This window comes from Rhincodon typus, chromosome 21, assembly GCF_021869965.1.
Source record: "Rhincodon typus isolate 14 chromosome 21, sRhiTyp1.1, whole genome shotgun sequence".
Classification (NCBI taxonomy): Eukaryota; Metazoa; Chordata; class Chondrichthyes; order Orectolobiformes; family Rhincodontidae; genus Rhincodon; species Rhincodon typus.
The window spans coordinates 30,853,896-30,872,937 of record NC_063352.1 but is presented as its reverse complement, the minus strand read 5'-3'; the positions used below and the strand labels follow the sequence as shown (position 1 = coordinate 30,872,937).

Sequence of the window (19,042 nt, the reverse complement as noted above, 5' to 3'; positions counted from 1 at the left end):
TGTTCTATGTTCTATGTTCTATGTTCTATGTTCTATGTTCTATGTTCGGTGGCCCTCCCATGCCTGATGTAAGATATTGGAGGGGGGAGAGAACAATTTAGAATACACTGCAACTACCATCCACACCCATACCACACAGGAATGGTTCATATCAGGAGTTATATTGGTATTTATGCGCATCATTCATTTTATTATATAACATCACCATTGTTCCTCTACTGATAATGACTAATTAATCATAAATTGAACTGACTACTTTGAGATAGGAAAAATAACTCATTAATTTTATTGTTTAATCTTTTTGAACATTGTCAGGTGGAATGGGGAAATGAATTTCTGTTCACAACTGCCTTTTTTCTCACTAAAGATATCGCCAATTATAAAAGAGAATTTGTAACAACACCACACAATGATGCACAGTAAACTGAAGGATGGTTTTCCATTGCACAACATGCTTCAGACAAAGAGAGTTGATGAGCAGAAGGCCAATTTGGAAGCTCAACAGTCAATTTTACCCAAACCAGCAACAACAGGTGAGGCCTGCACAGATACATCATTTTGTGTTTGCATTGAGAGGGGGAAAGTTTAGGAGAAAAGTGCAGGGAAAATTTTTGACACCGATGCTGATGGGTGCCAGGAATGCACTGCCAGTGGAGGTGGTGGAAGCAGGCACATTGGCAACATTTAAGGCATATGTTTATAGATACATGAACAGGAGGCGGACAGAGGGATAGAAACCACACATGAGCTAGACATAGCAGGTCTAAGTAAGGACTAGGAATCAGTGCAGGCTTGGTGGACTGAAGGGCCTATTCCTGTGCTGTATTGTCTTGGATTGATTTGGATATTAAACAATGGAATTCGAAAATCTGACCCATTCTTCTTCTTCTTGGATCAGGTTAGCTTACATCTGAATGTTGCAACAAAAATTATTTCAAAGACCAAATCATAGTCCGAGAACTAAACTGTTCCTAAGTTTAATCAAAGATGACCAGAGCCTTTGCACGAGATGAAGAAAAAAATATCATTTTGGTTACCAATGCAATGATGTCAACTCATGGTTTTCAGAAGTGTTAACTATTTTACACAATTCTAATGGAATTTGTGACCAATCCTCCAATGACTAGTGTATTATGTAAAGTCAAATTTACTTCGATAATTAGTTTTCAGTCTGTTAGCACTGTCCTCTCTAATGTTATTCATTCTATCAATACTTTGAATTTGAAGTTTGACTTGATAGGTATAATCAAGAATCTTGAAAGGAACAAAATAACAGTTGTTTTATTTTATTTATTTAACTTCTAAATTTCAGGACCACGCATAAACTGTTTACAATTTTTAGCTTATAGAACTTTGTCAGGGTGGAAGGGCTGTACCAGCATTTTTCTTCCAAAATTTAATACAGTTCACTGCAGATTATAATAACCATTGTGTTCCCTGATTCTACTGTCTATTGAACTGAATTGCAAATTAATTGCACCAGAATGAGCACTTACACATAAGATCTAAATTGATTCAAAGAATTTTGCTTGTATAAAATTTAAATATATTTTAAAGCTGGCATAAAGTTTGAGCAAACTGATTTATAATATCAACTTGCAATGCATGAGCCTTTGCTTCACATTTATCAAACCTAAGGGCAAAGAGATTTTGTATTATTTTTCTGTCTCAACATACACAACCCAGACTAATAAAAACTGTTTCGTAGGATCAATTTGAGATTTATGTTTATCAATTTCTGTCTCTTATGTTGTCAGCTAAATAATTGGAGATAATTCCACTGACAACTTATTAAAATTTATTTTTGTTAATTTCGTGACTATAGCTATCCTAATCTCTGTTCTTTGCCACAGCTAATGAACAGAAGTAACAAGGAATGCTGTTAGTGTCACTTTAACATGTTTTATTTGTTTTTTTTTTAACATCTACAGTGCAATCATATTTTTTTCAGGCATTTGATATAACCAAGACGTTGCATGCTCAGTTGTGTCTGCTGCATTCTATTGACGTCAATTAATATTTTACATTGTTTTTACATTGTCTGAAAAATGCAAAATTTCATTTTGCCATTAGGCTAACAAAAGATCTTATTTTATGCAAGTACTTGAAAGACAAGGCCACCAAAGCAGTGGTAGTTTCTTTCGAGCACATAAGTTGCCACAAAAGCAGCTTTGAAACATGGATGAATTTATCTGCAGAATTACATGCATTCAAGAAAGAGTGGGGATGCTGGCTTCAACAGATAGGACCACCAAAAATGTTGCACTGAAACACTGGGTCAAATGGCCCCCTTTTGTCCTGTATAATTCTATGAATCTAAGAAATGATGGTGAGCACACTGAACATGTTCAAGGTAAGTGTGGACATTGGTGGTTTTAATCTAATTGATTTACTCCTGCACACAACCCCATTTACACAGAGGTTAAAATTCACACCAAATGGCTACATACGGCAAAAGAATAGAGGAACTGGGCATATGATACACAGTTTATAGTGACATGAATTTTAAAAAAAATTGTGTTTATTTCTAGTGAGATGGAATTGAAAAGCAAGAAGGTTATGTCAAATGTATATCAAATCTTGGTTCAACAATACTTGGAGCATGGTGAACAGTTCTGTTTTCCAAAAGAATAAAAGGATAGAAAGGCTCTGGAAACCGTGCGCAACTACTTTCTGAAATAATACCAGAACTGAGAGGATTATTAGATCAGTGAAAAAACAGAACAGGCTGGGATTTATCTCCTGAAAATAGAAAACAGAGCAGTAGTTCTCAGGGATCTTTAACATTCTAAAGTGTTTCATAGGGTAGATGTAGAAATTAGGTTGGCACTGTGGGGAGACAGAAACTACAGGCCATAAAGAAATGATAGTCGCTAATAAATCCAATAGGGAATTCAAGAGAAATTTCTTTACCTCGAGAGTGGGAACACTGGAAGTAGCTGTGGCAAGTAGTATAGATATTTTTAAGGGGAATCTAAATAAGCACATGAGAGAGAAAGGAATAGAAGGATGTGTTGCTTTCATTAGTTGAAGTGTGTGGGTCATAAACACTGATGTGGACCGTTGGTCTGGATGGTATGTTTCTGTGCTTTTGACACAGTTAACCATAGCATCCTCCTTCAACATCTCTCCACTGTCATCCGCACTACACTAGCCTGTAAACCGATTATAGAGTATCACTTCCAATAGCTTGCCTTTCCATTTCCATGTCATCCAAAAGCACAATATATACTGTACTACACCCTACTCTACCTCTCCAAAGGCTCTCTCCATTCCAGAACTTTTGCTAAATCTTCAGGATGCTGTAACCAGAGGTGTGCTACAAGGATTACTGTTGGGTCCACTACTTTTCCTCATTTATATAAATGATTTGGATCTGGACATAGGAGGTATGCTTAGTAAGTTTGCAGATGGCACCACAATTGGAGATGTAGTGGACAGCGAAGAGGTTACCTCAGGGTACAACGGGATCTTGATCAGATGGGCCAATGGGCCAAAGAGTGGCAGATGGAGTTTAATTTAGATAAATGTGAGGTGCTGCATTTTGGAAAGGCAAATCAAGGCAGGACTTATACACGTAATGGTAAGGTCCTGGGGAATGTTGCTGAACAAAGAGACCTTGGAGAACAGGTTCATAGTTCCTTGAAAGTGGAGTCACAGGTCGACAGGATAGTGAAAAAGGCGTTTGGTATGCTTGTGTTTATTGGTCAGTGCATTGAGTATGGAGTTGGGAGGTTGTGTTGTGGCAGTACAGAACATTGGTTAGGCCACTTTTGGAATACTGTGTGCAATTCTGGTCTCCCTGCTATAGGAAGGATGTTATGAAACTTGAAAGGACTCAGAAAAGATTTACAAGGATGTTGCCAGGGTCGGAGGATTTGAGCTATAGGAAAAGGCTGAATAGACTGGGGCTATATTCCCTGAAGCGTTGGAGGCAGAGGGGTAACCTTTATATAGGTTTACAAAATCATGAGGGGCATGGATGTGGTAAATAGACAATGTCTTTCCCCTGGGGTGGGGGAATCCACAACTAGAAGACATAGGTTTAAGGTGAAATGGGAAAGATTTAAAAGGGATCTAAGGGGCAAAGTTTTCGTGCAGAGGGTGGTGTGTGTATGGAATAAGTTGCCAGAGGAAGTGGTGGAGGCTGGTACAATTACATCATTTAAAAGGCATCTGGATGGATATATAAATAGGAAGGATTTAGAGGATATGGGCCAAATGCTGGCAAATGGGACTAGATTAATTTAGGATATCTGGTCGGCATGGACGAGTTGGACTAAAGGATCTGTTTCGGTGCTGTACATCTCTATGACTCTATTCTTGTCTGACAGTTAGCATTGGATTAGCAGAAATTTGCTTCTGTTAAATATTGTCAAGACTAAAGGTACTATTTTCAGTCACCATCTAAACTCTATTCTATAGTTACTGACTTCATCTTTCTCTCTAGCAACTGGGACAAAATCAGCCTGCTATTCAATATAATCATGGCTGATTGAACACTTCAATGCCTTTACTCAATCTCTACGTTAATCATACTCAAGATTGAGATTCCACAGCTCTCTGTGATAGAGAATCCCAAAGTTCAATAACCACCTGAGTAAAACACTTGATCCTTATCTCAGACGTAAGTGGTATGCCATTTATTTATAAATACTGTGCCTGCTTCTAGATTCCCCAACCAGAGGAAAGATATTACCAGCATCTGCCCTGTCTCTCCCTTTAAATAGTTTGTAAATTGCAATGAGATCATCTCTCATTCTTTGAAACTCTAAAGACTACAGGCCCAGTTTGCTCATTCTGTCTTTATAGGACAGTTCCGGAAACTAGTCTCCTCACCCTTCTTTGTACTCCCTCTAGGTTTGTAATATCTTTCCTGAGATAAAGAGACTAAAACTGCTCACAATATTCCTGGTGTGGTCTGACCAAGCTAATAATTGAAGCAAGACTTTATTACTCCTGTACTCAAATCCTCTTGCAATAAAGACCAACATTTCATTAGCCTTCCTGCACCTGCATGTTAGCCTTCAGTGACTCATCAACAAGGACAACTAGGTTCTAGTGGAAACGCACAACATCTTTCCAACTTCTTACCATTTAAGAAATACTCTACACATCTGTTCCTCCTGTCTCAGTGGGTTACCTCACAGTCTTCTACATTACATTCCATCTGCCACATTCTTATCCATTTGCTAGTTCTGTCCAAATCCCCCTGAAGGTGCTTTACATCTTCCTTACAATGCAGGTTCCCACTTAGTTTTATGTCATCCACAAATTTGGAAATATTACATTTGGTCCTCATCTGCAAATCATTGACATATGTAATGAGCAGCTCAAAATGCCTTCAAATATATCAAGAAGACAACCAAGACCCTAACTTTTATCTTATTTAAAGGCATGTGTAAGGTTTTGTGTTCCAGATGTAATATGATTGGTTACACTGCTTTGCTTTAGGCAAAACACACTTTATTCTTACCCTACTATTAAAATACAAACAAAAGAAGAATTGGTATAACTTTAACTCCATGGAAAACATAACAGAATAGTAGATTATTGAACCACTAAACAGTAACTGTTCCAATATAGTAACATCTCATAAACACACCCTTGGCAAAGGCAAAGTCAATAAAACAGATTGTCTCACGTGCAATTCTGGCAGTAAAGAGAGAATCCAAGTTTTTAGCTGTAGCTGAGAGAGATATATAGTGCTTCCACAATCAACTTCAAAAAAACACAACAATTACTGAAAGCTAAGTTAAAACCCTGGTTCTATGGAAACCTCACTCCACTCTTTCATGCTGCTTCTATTGTTCTAACTTAATAAAAACCCAGGACCTGACAAGCTGTTTACTTTACTGGCTTGGAAGAAACAACTTGGGACATATAGTTCAAAACCTCCCCTCAAAAAAAAAGGACAAAATACATCTCTTAAAGTCATAGTATCATCACAATACCCCGCCAGTCACAGCAACTCACTGTGAGAACAACCCATTTATTCCTAATTATTATGCTCTGTCTTTGAGCCAACCATCAAGCCATTCCAGCTGATTCCCTCCTATCCCACATTCTATAATTAATAATTGTTCCATGATAGACTTTATCAAAAGCCTTCTGAAAATCCATCAGCACCTCCTTTCGTAATTTTTTTAGTCATATCTTCAAAAAAGCTCCAAATTAGTCAAACATATTTTCCCATTTTCAAATCCATGCTGATTATGCCCAGTCAAATAAATATTATTCAAATGTCAATTTATCACTTTCTAGCATTTCCTTACTAATGGTGTAAGGCTACCAGTCCTTTAGTTTTAATCATATTTGCATTATCCCAATAAATTTATTTACAATCAACTTGTTGTCTGCTTCAGCTCATCTGCCGCTAAAACTTTCAATCATGTCTTTCTTACCTCAAGATGTTAATGTTCCAATGAACCTCTGTTTGCCATCCCACATTCTATTGTCTGTAAACTTAAGGTTATCCAAAGTTGGGTTCTGGTCCCCAAACACTATTGCAGTCATTGACCTGCAATTGGTTCCTTGACATCCAAAGCCTTGATTTTAAAATTTTTACCCTTGTTTCCAAATCCCTGCATGGCCTTTTCCATCCCTCTCTGTTTCATGTTTTCCAGCTGGCTTGTCTGTACTGGTTTAATATTGGCCTCTCAAGTGCAATTGATTCTAGTTGGTCCAATATTTGTGGCTGTGATTTCAACCACCAGGCTCTAAACTCTGGATTTTCCTTCTGACATGTCCCTGAGACTCTCTATCTTAAGATGATCCTTAAAACCTGTTGTTTGTCATCAAGCTTTCAAATATCTGCCCTAAATATCACCTTATGTGATGCAGTATTTTCTTTTTACAATACTCCTGTGATTACACACCTTGCATCTTTTAGTACATTAATGCTGTTACGTAAGTACTTGTTGTTATCAATCTGTAATCACTGTTCTCATTGTTGCTAAATCAGGCTTTTGTGTAAATTTATAATAATCTTGGACTGTATGCCTCAATTTAGGAAATCCAGAATGTTGTACTAATTTATCTTTGCCATACATGCGAGTTTTGTATTCAAATCCGATTGCTTTATTTCAGAGCTAATGACTTTACTGTTCACCTACTCGTCAGTGTCCTTCCTCTCTCTGTATTTTACCATCCTTGATTTTCTCATCCTAAACTGTACCTTCTCCTTTTTAACATTTATGCTAAATTGTATTAGTTGTCTGTCTCCCAACTGGGTCTAAAGCATCTTGTTTGGCCTCCCATTCTCACATTGTTAACAAATTTCCAGCTTGTGTTCTCTTTAGGCAGATGCAAAACATTTATATGTGCTGAGTACCAACTTGATCCAGGAGTCACTTATTTCCAATCACTTAACCCTATGCCTATTATTCTTCCACAAATTTTCTCTCCACTTCATCGTACTCTATAACTGGTCTTTTGTTAAGAATCCTCACTAAATCACCGTTTGCTGCAGAAAGTCTATATAGACTTCATTGACGACATTGCCTTTATTTAACCAATCAGTTTCTACATGAAGAAAAACATGCTGCAATTGTGTTTGTATTTCTAATTCTTGTACGATTATAGTGTCAACATTTTTTCAACTGCTAACAAGACAACTGAGTAAGATCGGACATTAAACTTTTTCATTATTATAACTGGTTTTTGGCATCCTTCCCATTTCCATACCAAGTCCCCAGAGAATTTTGTACTGAATTAATTGGGGCAATGCAAAGTGGATTGTATGAAGTAAGCTAATGATGGTAGTCAGTAGTGGCCAAGTTAAATTGCATATGTAAAAAATTAAAGCATTGTTTTATTGAACAAAATATTTCTTATACCTAATAGTTAGAATGTAAAACTAAATTAGGTCTCAGGAAATCTTTCCAGATAAAGATCTTCGGTATCATGAGTTTTCAAAACAAAGGAAAAACATTAAAGTGTTTCAACGATGAGTTGTTTATTCCCTAATTGGTGATATTTGTAAGCATTCTGATGGTGCAACAAAATTGTAAGGACAATCATGAGGCTCCACCATAATGGTTGCTGGACTGCTCTATGGTACATAAATCTGCATTTGAGCAGAATTCAAATAATAAGCATATTCTCAAGGAGACACAGGGAACATTGGTGGATAGGGAAGTATCTCCAGAAAAATTTAAAACTGTAAGGCAGGGTGTGTTATACTGTTTGCCACATTCCACACTGCACTTTTTTTGGCAGCAAATGGCAGCCAGGCTTATAATGCTCTGCACTGTATCAACTTGATATGAGAACAATCACGGCAAGCTGAGAGTGTTGAACAGGACCAGGCAACAGCTAAGCTGTCCAAGGCTATTTGTCAGAAAGTTTGTTCCACATTTACTGCTCACTTATGCCAAGCTCTCTCATAATTTTCATTGCATTTCATGCAAACTGATAGTTCAGCATGGCTTAGTAACGATACAAGTTCTAATCTTCCAAAGACTTTATGCATCAAATTGTTGCAGCACACACAGTCATTTGCTGACAATAACAGCTTGCATTAATGGAGTTCCTTTAACATTGAGTTGCAAAGGATTTCACTGGCCTGTTTTCATGGAAACATTCGACACCAAGCTACATAAAAAAAATGGATGGCAAAGAAAAAATTGAGCAAGGATATGTTTGTAACTTGGAGAAAAGCTTAAGGAGTGAATTTCAGAGCTTATGCACTTGGAATGCTGAAAATCAGAGATGTTCAAGAGACTAGGATTTGGGGAGTATAGTAATTTTGGTAAGGCTGCTGGTGTTTACAGAGATAGACAGGATAGATGTTATGGAGAGATCTAAAAACAAATGTGATAATTTTATAATTTTAGCACCCAAGATGGTCTTCAGACTGGGCAAACTGCAGTCACATCTTGTATTTTGTTAAATTGACCTGTTCATTTACATCATGTCATGCATTAGAACGAAAAAGGAACCAGCAGTGGTTCCTGTTCTGTTCCGTCTATCAATCACCAGTTTAATACATTAGCTGATATTGCAATGCTGCCATGGAATGAGTCACATGCATAATAATTAAAGGTAGTGATAACCTTGGCAACTGCTGGTGGTGCCATTCCAATACTGCAGGCTGGCTCTAGATACAAGTGCTGCTGATGGTAAACCCTGCAATTGGCTTTCTGCTGATTGGATTGTCTTATTTCTGTGAAGACAGACATTACATTATTGTAAAAGTGTCTGTTCCCTTTATTTCAGTAACAAGTCCTCTTTAAGCTTATACTATGCCAGATACAAAATGCTGTACTTGAATAGTTTTACAACAAATTAATCATGAACAATAATAAGATGGCTTCCAAAAATACAGAAAATACAGATGTGCTTTAAAACTTTTTCTGTCAGTTAAGCAATGGGCCAATGTACAAGCAGCCATGAGATAATGAGGAGACAATCTGTTCTAGTAGTGTTCGATCAGAGATAAACGTTAGCCAGACTGTCATATTCTACCTCAATTGGGGGCATGGGTTGTTTGACATACTGACATGAGCTCTGTTTTAGTGTATTATCTGAGAGATGGATCTCTGACAGCCCACCACCTCCTGAGCATGAAAGCAATTGCAATGACGGTGTTCAAATCTTTGGAGTGAGATTACATCCTTTTTCTTGGGGGTTCACTGAAGCTCAGACACGGTGACCCCTCCCGTCCAAAAAAATGGCCTTGATCCATGAGTTTGGCAATGTTGGGGAATTGGACAAGAACACAGAGTACCATGAAACATGACTGAATTACTCTAATATACATGTTCAGGTCTAATGTCCAACCACATGACGCCATTTCATCTGTATTTTTTAATAGAAATAAAGGAAACTTGAGAAGTTGGGAGGATTCCAGTACAGATAAAAAAAAAACCTGAAGTCAGAATGATCAAAGATTGTGCTGTAATTCAAAAATGCTTCATGGGTGTACCCAAGGTGCATGCTGGAGCAGGAAGAACATTGGGATATCTTATTCTATTGCAGGCATAATACAAATGTAGATTGTTGTAGTAGCTCAGTGCTCTGGATTTTTACCACCTTATATGAGGAACTGCGACCTGACATTCCCCCATGGGCCTAGCTCGAATTTTCAGGTTATATGAAATAATATTTTATGATTTTGCTTGAATTCATAAGACATAATACCTTTTGTTTTACAAGTGACCACTTGAGAATGATTCATGTGTAAATATTCTATTTTAAAACAAAGTGAATTCTGTGGGTGCTTATCTTTTTCTCATCCTACAACATGCTGCAGCAACTGTGACCGTTAAAGGAAAAGACCGCAGTTTGTGGATATTAGTAGCTTCAGACTGAGATATTAAGGTATCAAAGCAAAATACTGCAGATGCTGGAAATTTGAGACAAACACAGAGAATGATGGAGAAACTCAGCAGGTTTGCAGCATCTATGGAGAGAGAACCAGAGTTAATGTTTCAAGTCCAATATAACTCTTTGAAGAAGAATCATACCTGCCTCAAAACGTTAATGGTGTTTTTTCTTTCTCCACAGATGCTGCCAAATCTATTAAGTTGCTACAGCATTCTCTGTGTTAATTAAGGAATCAACTTCATCATAGCGGCTCCATTATGCCCGAACGTTCCAAGTCACTTGAAGTCGATCAAGGCCCACAACTCAATGTGACAACAGAGACTGATTGAATTTATTTACCACAAAGCGTTAGGTAGACCCAGTAATAGAGCTTGTGTAGCCTACCTTGAGTATTTCTCTATGCTCTCAAGGAACTTTTACATTTTGACAAGAAGGCATTTTTCTAATTCTTAACTATTTCTCTTGTCGGTTATGTCGCTATTCTATTGAAAGAGCAATATCTTTTTGCTGGAAATCTGCTTCTGAGTTGTCACTTGTGCCCACCCAAGTTTCCTTGTTTCCATGATACTCAATGTGGGCCTGGTATTCAACCACAGGACACACTACAGCTGACATTAATGGCAGTTCACTCACCTTGGCAGTGAGGGAGTGTCACCAGTGAGAACTTGTAGTGGGCCAGGTCGATCTCATTGAGTATGAGATTCTTGGTTGGGGTTGTTAACCTGGGCCAATCAGGGAGCCCTAGCTGACAGATGTAAACAGGAGGAGAGTCTCCTCCTTCTAGGGACTGGCTCTGGGCGAGCTGGTCAGAGTCTATACACTATGCACATGTAAATAAAGGGGGACTTGGTGACAGGATACTAACCTCTGTGTAGTTATTTCAGAAATCATGACCAAAAATCATGGCTGGTTATTATTACCCAAATTCAGAGCAAGTGAGGCTAATTGTAGTTTTCCCACTGTCTTTTTCCACTGAAATAGCTAGTTTGACATTCACCAGTGATCAAACTTTAGAAGTTTGTAGTTTAAAAGTGGGATAAGTGAAACTAAGAAGAAGTTATAAGAAAGAATAAATTTTAAAAAATCAAAAAGAAGTGCATCTTTGAAATATATGGGTTAAAAAAAGTTAAAAGCAAGGTATGACCCCTTGAGAAGGGAGGATTTCCAATTTGTAGATTCTGATCCAAAAATGGGACAAGTACTTAATGAGTCCTTCTCATCTATCTTCAGCAAAGAAAAATATATCAGAAAAATATACAAATGCTGAATTGCTCAAGAGCATGATGAATGATATGATGATGAATAAAAAATAAAGCTTGATAAATTAGTAAATCTAGAGGATAAATTAGTAAAGCATGAAGGTCTGACAGAATAAGAGCAATATTTATACCCCGAGTAGAAGACTGGAGGGTCATAGTTTCACAGAGCCTTAAAGGCAACACTTATGGTTAAAAAGGCTAAAAGGTTCTAACTTGGGTGGTGTAGAATACAAACTCTAAAAGATAATGATAAGTTTATAAAAGAGCATAATGAAATGTCAATTAGAGTACTGAGCTCAGTACTGGGTTCTGAATGTTCGGAAGGAAGAGAATGAACAGAATAGATTGATTGAGATGCTGCCTCATATGAGAAAATACCTATTCACCCTTACCTATCCGGTATGGAATTCTTGACAACAGCCACTTCTGGATCTTGGAATTTTTTTTGAATGATGTTAGAATGCCCAACCATAGGTTGCATCAGAAAACTCAATGGAATAACTATTTACTGAAGCATACAACACTGATAAAAGATTAGAAAACAATATTTTAATTTACTTATCCAAATTGTGTAACTTCCATGTTTCCGTTCCTAAAGACCTGCAGTAAAATGCTGCTGTGAATTGCTTGGGTCTGCTCAAACAATAATTGGTCCTTGCCTTTCGAAATGCAAGTCTGCAGATCCTGTCTGTCAGAATCTCCTCCAACAACTTACCCACCACTAACGTTAGGCTCACCAGTCTTTAACTCCCTGGCTTTTCCTTGCAGCCTTTCTTAAATAACAGCACAACATTAACCACCCTCCAGTCTTCTGGCACCTCACCTGTGGCTATTGATGGTGGGAGCCATAGGTTTACATGGGGAATGTAATGTGGTATTGAAGATGATGTTGCTGATGCACAACTAACAGACAAGAAACAGAAAGGGATGAATGCTACATTCTTGGAATACTCCTGAGATAATGATGTGGCAAATGAGTGGCAAAAAAAAATCCATTGCAGCTATGGCTTAATAGGTGAATTTGTATCAAATGGAACCAGCAATCTTTCTCCAATTGTAATACAGTAATGAAGGATATCTAGCTTATAGTTTCAAACATAGTTTATCATGGTTACTTAGCAAATGGTATCAATCTTAAAGTTTGTATCTACCCTTTTCAAAATTGCTATCAACTAGTTTTCTCTTGTTCAATAGCCTGCACTCAAAAATCTGGAAACTATTTCAATTTATGCCAATATAGAAAATGTTGGATTGGCAAGAGCAGAATTTGCCTAAGAATCTCTTTCAAACCTACATCTAGCCATGCCTTTGGTCACCTTCCACAATAGCTCCTTGTGTTACAACTCAATGTCGAATTTTGTTTGATAATCACTCCTAGGAAGCACGTTGGGACATTAAAGGCACTCTATAAATGCAAGTTGTTGTTGCCATTGGCTCCAAGGCAAACAAAGGATGGGCAGCTGCATAAACTGAGAATGATGCTGGAGGAGAATTAACCATGACTTGGTGCTGTGAAGCGTGTGAGAGTTGGAGAAAACTGCCTCTCAACTGGTTGCACATGATGGAGAATGCAAGTGGTAGTGGTTTACAAGAAGTTTGAGAATAAATCTCATGGAAACTTTCTAAAATGGGAGTAGATATAGTATTAGGTTTTGGATGGACTTGGGAGGCAATCATGGCTGGAAGTATACTTGAGCAATTCATTCCCGGAAGGGGTAATAGAAAATACAATAACCAAAGGTTAGATTTCCTCCAGTTACCTGATTCATTTATGTGACCACCACAGTTCAATTATTAACTGTAAAGGTTAATGATGTAGTTTCAATTGGAGTCACGGGGAATTGGGGAAAACAGTCCACTGTTCGGAGTCATACCTGAAGGAATAAAAGGAAAATGGATGTGATTGTTGGAGGTCAGTCAAATCAGGTCCAAGTCATCTCTGCAGGAGTTCCTCAGGGTAGGTCCTTGGCCCGACCATCTTCAGTTGCTTCATCAATGACAATCCCCCCATCAGGAGGTCAGAGGTGGGGATATTTGCTGATGACTGCACAATGTTCAACAACATTTGCAAATATTGAGATACTGCAGTGGTTCATGTCCAGGAGCAGCAAGACCTGGACAACTTTCACACTTAACTTGATAAATGGCAAGTAACATTTTTACCACATAAGCACCTGGCAGTACCTATCTCCAACAAGAGAGAATCCAACCATTATCCTTGATGTTGAAAGCCATTGCCATTAATGAATTCTCCACTTTTAACATCCTGGGAGTTATGATTGACCAGAAACTAAACTGGAACAGTTATAAATACTGCCACTACAAGACCAAGGGTCCTTTGACAGCACCTTCCAAATCCGTGATCTCTACCTGGAAGAACATGATATCATAGGAATACCACTATTTGCAAATTTCCATCCAGGCCAAATTCAATCCTGAATTGGAAGTACACCACTGTTCCTTCAATGTTGCTGGGTCAAAATCTGGAACTCCTTCACTATCAGGACTGTGGGTATACCAACACTATATAGATGCAGCAGTTTAAGAAGGCAGGTCACAATGACCATTTCAAGGGCAATTAAAGATGGACAATAGATGTAGGCCTGGCCAGAGCTGCCCTGTACTGTTCCTGATATTTGCCCAGGACAAGGCAGAAAGGGGGATATCAGTGCTTGCTGAATGGTGTGGTGCAGAAACAGAACTTCATCTTTCCCCAGGCCCAGCAGTGGAGGCCAAAACACCAGACAATGCCACCCATTCAGAATCATCTCAGCTGGCTAGAGGAATGCACAGCACTGTAGTAAGGTCAGTGTTCTTCTTCACTCTATCAGCATAAGTGCTAATACCTTCTTTCTATTACCTCATTCTCACTCTATCTCTGAACCCAGGTCTCACCCAAGCTCATGCTCTATCACTCTCACTATTCCCTGCAACATCTTCCCCACTCAGTCTCATCTCCATGAAACCCCAACATCATTAACCCTGCGTGCCCTCTGCACTGCCTACTCACTCAATCGGGACACCTCCAACATGCACCAAAAGTAACAGTTGTGCCATCCAATTTCATTGCCTTTCATACCCACCTGTCTTCCATTCCAGGGGGAAAGCAATAGGACAGAAAGAATTAAGGCAGGTGATGGCTCCCTGACTTCCAGCTCTACATTCCTAATGTGGACAGTGTCTTGATTCTAATCACCCTTTGTGGCTGACTGACTGTGTCCAAGCCCCAGAAGTAGTATTGAAAGCTGCCATCAAATTACTGTGCTGGTGCCCTCCTGAGTGAATGCTACCTCCCTTAATTTGTCACGGCAGAGAAATCACTTTGGGCAAGCCTCCTGGCATTGTGTCTGCACTAAATGGCAAGGCAGGACAGAAGTAATATGAAGCTCGTACCTCAGGTTGTGGGCACAGAGCACAAAGACAAGGCAAGGCAAGGCAATACAAACCCAGGTAGAGTCAGGGTGAGTGAGTGCTATGAGAGGGAGAGAAGAGCCTGAGGATGTGCCTGGTCCTCTCCATGAGCAATAGTGTCCTTGCTGCAGCTTTACAATGATAGTTACAGGTACAGCCCAAGGTGCAGCGCTGAACTACAGAAATATCCTGCAAGTGAATTGAAGATGTGTCATGAGAGTTCTTAGAGGCTGGCACATGTCACATATCAATGTCTATGGATGTGACCGGACCAGAACCCCTCAAAATATTTTAAGAATATTTTAAAGGCAAATGTGAAGTGTCTGCTCCTGATGCTTTGTGACTGGTCAAAGTACTCGACGTTAAGCAAAACACAATTTATTTAAACACTGTAGGTAAAATACAACCAAAGAAAGAGGAATTTAGAATAACTTAACTCTATTGGAAACTTAACAGAATAATAAGTACAGTAACAATGACTAATTAACTGTTCCAATATAGTAACATCCCATAAACACATCCCCTGGCAAAAAAAAGAAAATTCAGACATAGATTCTCGCATGCAGTTCCCCTAGCCAGGAGGAAAAAAACATAGAGAAGATTCAATTAAAGTAGCAGCCAGGAGACATTCTAAGGTCCAGTATAATTTCAGTAAGAAATTTCTGCCCCTACCCTCAATACTCTCACTGAGAAGACGAACATGTCATTTGCTTTTTTAACTGCATGTTGCACCTGCAAACTTACCTTCAGAGACTGGTATATGAGCACACCCAGGTCTTGTTGCATATTCTCCTGTCTCAATTTTATGGTCACTCAGATAACAATCTGCTTTTTTGTTTTTGCTACCGAAGTGAATAAGCTCACTTTTATCTACGTTATACTGCATCCACATGCATTCACCCACTCACCCATTTTGTTCAATTCACACTCTAACTCCTATGTCTACAATTCTCAACATTTAGCTTGCTCAATTTGGTAAGATACCTGGAATTAGCTAGCCATTATTTCTCTGCATTTAAATTCTGTGCCTGTGCGCTTCCCTCCACTTCACCTGACAAAGCAACAGCTCTCCAAAAGCTTGTGATTTCAAATACACCTGTTGGACTATAACCTCATGTCTTATGACTTCTGACTTTGTCCATCCCAGTCTAGCACCGGCACCTCCACATTTGCTAAGAAAGCAAGCTGAATATTAATGAATAGAGTTATGGCATTAACAAGGCATTTAACAACCTATAATCTTCCTCAACTGGTAACTTGCTGCTGCCAAGTAACAAACTCCCCTTACCACTTAAAAAGTTATAAAAGATGCAGTGAATTTCTCCCGATGCCAGACTTTTACACATAGATCTGCCACAAATCTCACCATAGTCCATGTTGCTCAGGTTCCAATATGATTCTGTCCAAAGAACTTAAATTTCTACACTTATTTCTTCAACTTACAGGTATATCAAAGCTACATGCACTAATATTAAAGACTTCATTCAGCATCAATGTAAATGACATGTACAAAGCATTCTGCCTTTGTCTGAACTTTTGTGAGAAAAGTTTAATGTTCAAAGTTACCCATTGTTGACTTGTGCGAAAATAAATATTTGCTTTGGATTGAGTACTTGATCACAGTGCATTTCATACAGTTCTGAAACCACTTCATCTTTCGCAAGTGTATTCAACAACTCCTTTTAATTTACAAGTCCCAGTGCAAATACATTATTTCCACACTGTAGTTCTGCAGAAGGCAGCTTGATGACAGTCCAGAATTTTTGAGCAGTGCTTAACTTAGTGTTTAATCAGTAAAAGGCCTGTAGTGTAAGTTGGCTGGATGTTCTTCAGGCTGCTCAATTTTTTCAGATAATTGCAGGATATACTTTATTGTGACAGGATCTGAACAGTAGAATTCCAATATACTATACATCAGTTTCTCCATTATTGGATTAGCTCGATCAGGCATCATTACTGCAGTGCCCGTATTCCTATCATTGATTGAATCTTTTTTTCCTATTTCACAATTAATGCAAGTAGGCTGGATTGATCAATCTTCTAATGAGTTTGGGCTGCAGTCAATACATTCTTATGAGTGCATGCTACAGATCTGTGTGTGTTATGGCCAAGCCAAAAGATTTGTCATTCTTGCAATAGCTTATCCTTGTTTGTTTGTCTCATTTTTAAGACCTTTCTTCCCTCTATAGTCACTGTCAGGGCACAGCAATGCTTTAAAAAATTAAGTTTACCTCAATCCTAAAAAAATACAGCATTTGTTGACCACAAATTTCAAGACTTCAACAATTCTGTTTTAATCAGATGCCCTGTAGGCTGCGTAGGCAAATGTCTGTTCTTCAGTCCACTAAATCATTCTTTCAGAAATGACTTCAAATTAATATAAAACACTTTACTATTACAAAGTGTATTGATTGAGGGTGTAATTTATAAAAAAAAACATGTGACAGGTTTAACTTTTAGCCTGTGCTGCTGTCTTTCAGGAAAATTATGTGATGTATTCAGGGTATTGAACATTCCAAACATGAAGGTGCTGTGCATGAGTCACAGTTATGGCTGTAAATGATATCTTCATATGAATTCAGTTTTGAATTTTAGAAAGACTAACATTTTATACAGGTTGCCATCCAATCATGTCCTTGTGCAATGAATTAACTGCAGTGCGACTGCACAGTAAAGGAAAGTATTTTTCATAAAACCTATTGAAATGCAACCTTCAGGAGGAGCTCTCAAAATAAATTGGTATTTTCCACAGAATTTCAACTCATTTACATGAGCCAATTTGAATCCCTCTTAAATATTGCGCAACATTTTTAATTACTCAGTTGTAGAACTATTATCAATAAACTGGATTCAGTGACGAGTCTGATGTGAATGGACTTAATGATCAAATTTTCCTGACAATAAATAGTTTTACCAGCAAACTGATTCACCCAATTTGCCACTGTATCGAAGAAGTTATTTGGAAAGGCAAAGTGTTCAAAGCTAAGGATTCACTTTTATCCAGCAGACAAATATGTTTTCTCATCTTGTCTGTTTTGGCCAATACTTACCCGTCAAACAACATGTCAAACAAACAGATTATTGAATCATTATCATATTACTGTTTGTAGGACCTTGTGTGTAAATTGGATGCTGTGTTTTCTACACACAATGATGTCTACAGTTCATGAACGTTCAATTGGCTGTAAGTTATTTTGGGAGGTACTCAGAGCAAGAATGATGCTATGTAAATGCAAGTCTTTCTCTTCCTTTGGAACTGTTGTCAAGAGTGTAATGCTATTCAGCAGGCTGGAGTATCCCACCAATGGGGTAGAAGGGCCAGTGTGTATGCATCAGTAGTGGTAATTAGACACTCAGGAGGCTCCTGTGATCGTGTGTGCAGCTGGTAAATGAGATCATCTCCTAGTCCTGAGAGAAACAGAAGCTTGTGTACAATATGGGAGGATGAAATGTTTTCTGCTCCAATTGGATGACAAAGGTTTCTGACACCCACTCACACTGGTACAGGCCTGGGAACAGCATAGAACAGTACGATTGATGATTAAGGGCACAAAAATCTGCAACTGTATGACCTAGAGTACAATATAAGTGGATCAGGTGATCAGATTTTGGAATAGCAAAAGGTTGTGACAGCTAAAAAAGAAGAACAAGGAGTTCCTTTTTCTTAGACAACAAGGTGCAGGGCTGGATGAACACAGCAGGCCAAGCAGCATCATAGGAGCAGAGAGGCTGACGTTTCGGGCCTAGACCCTTCATCAGAAAAGGGGGAGGGGAATGGGGTTTTGAAATAAATAGGGAGAGAGTGGGAGGCGGATAGAAGAGGGATAGAGGAGAGGATAGGTGGAGAGGAAACAAACAGGTCGGAGAGGCGGGGATGGGGCCAGGAAAGGTGAGTGTAGGTAGGGAGTTAGGAAGGGGATAGGTCAGTCCAGGGAGGACGGACAGGTCAAGGGGGTGGGATGAGGTTGGTCGGTAGGAGATGGAGGTGCGGCTTGGGGTGGGAGGAGGGGATAGGTGGGAGGAAGAACAGGTTAGGGAGGCAG

General features: G+C 38.7%; 1 long non-coding RNA gene across 1 annotated transcript in view; it reads left to right on the top strand.

The window, feature by feature from the left end:
* The window catches only part of LOC125485712, a 23,590-nt gene that overhangs the window by 3,338 nt on the left and 1,210 nt on the right, over window positions 1–19,042 (top strand). The window contains exon 2 of the long non-coding RNA XR_007264421.1: window positions 368–533. This is a non-coding gene — a long non-coding RNA (uncharacterized LOC125485712). The remainder of the gene's footprint in view (window positions 1–367; window positions 534–19,042) is intronic.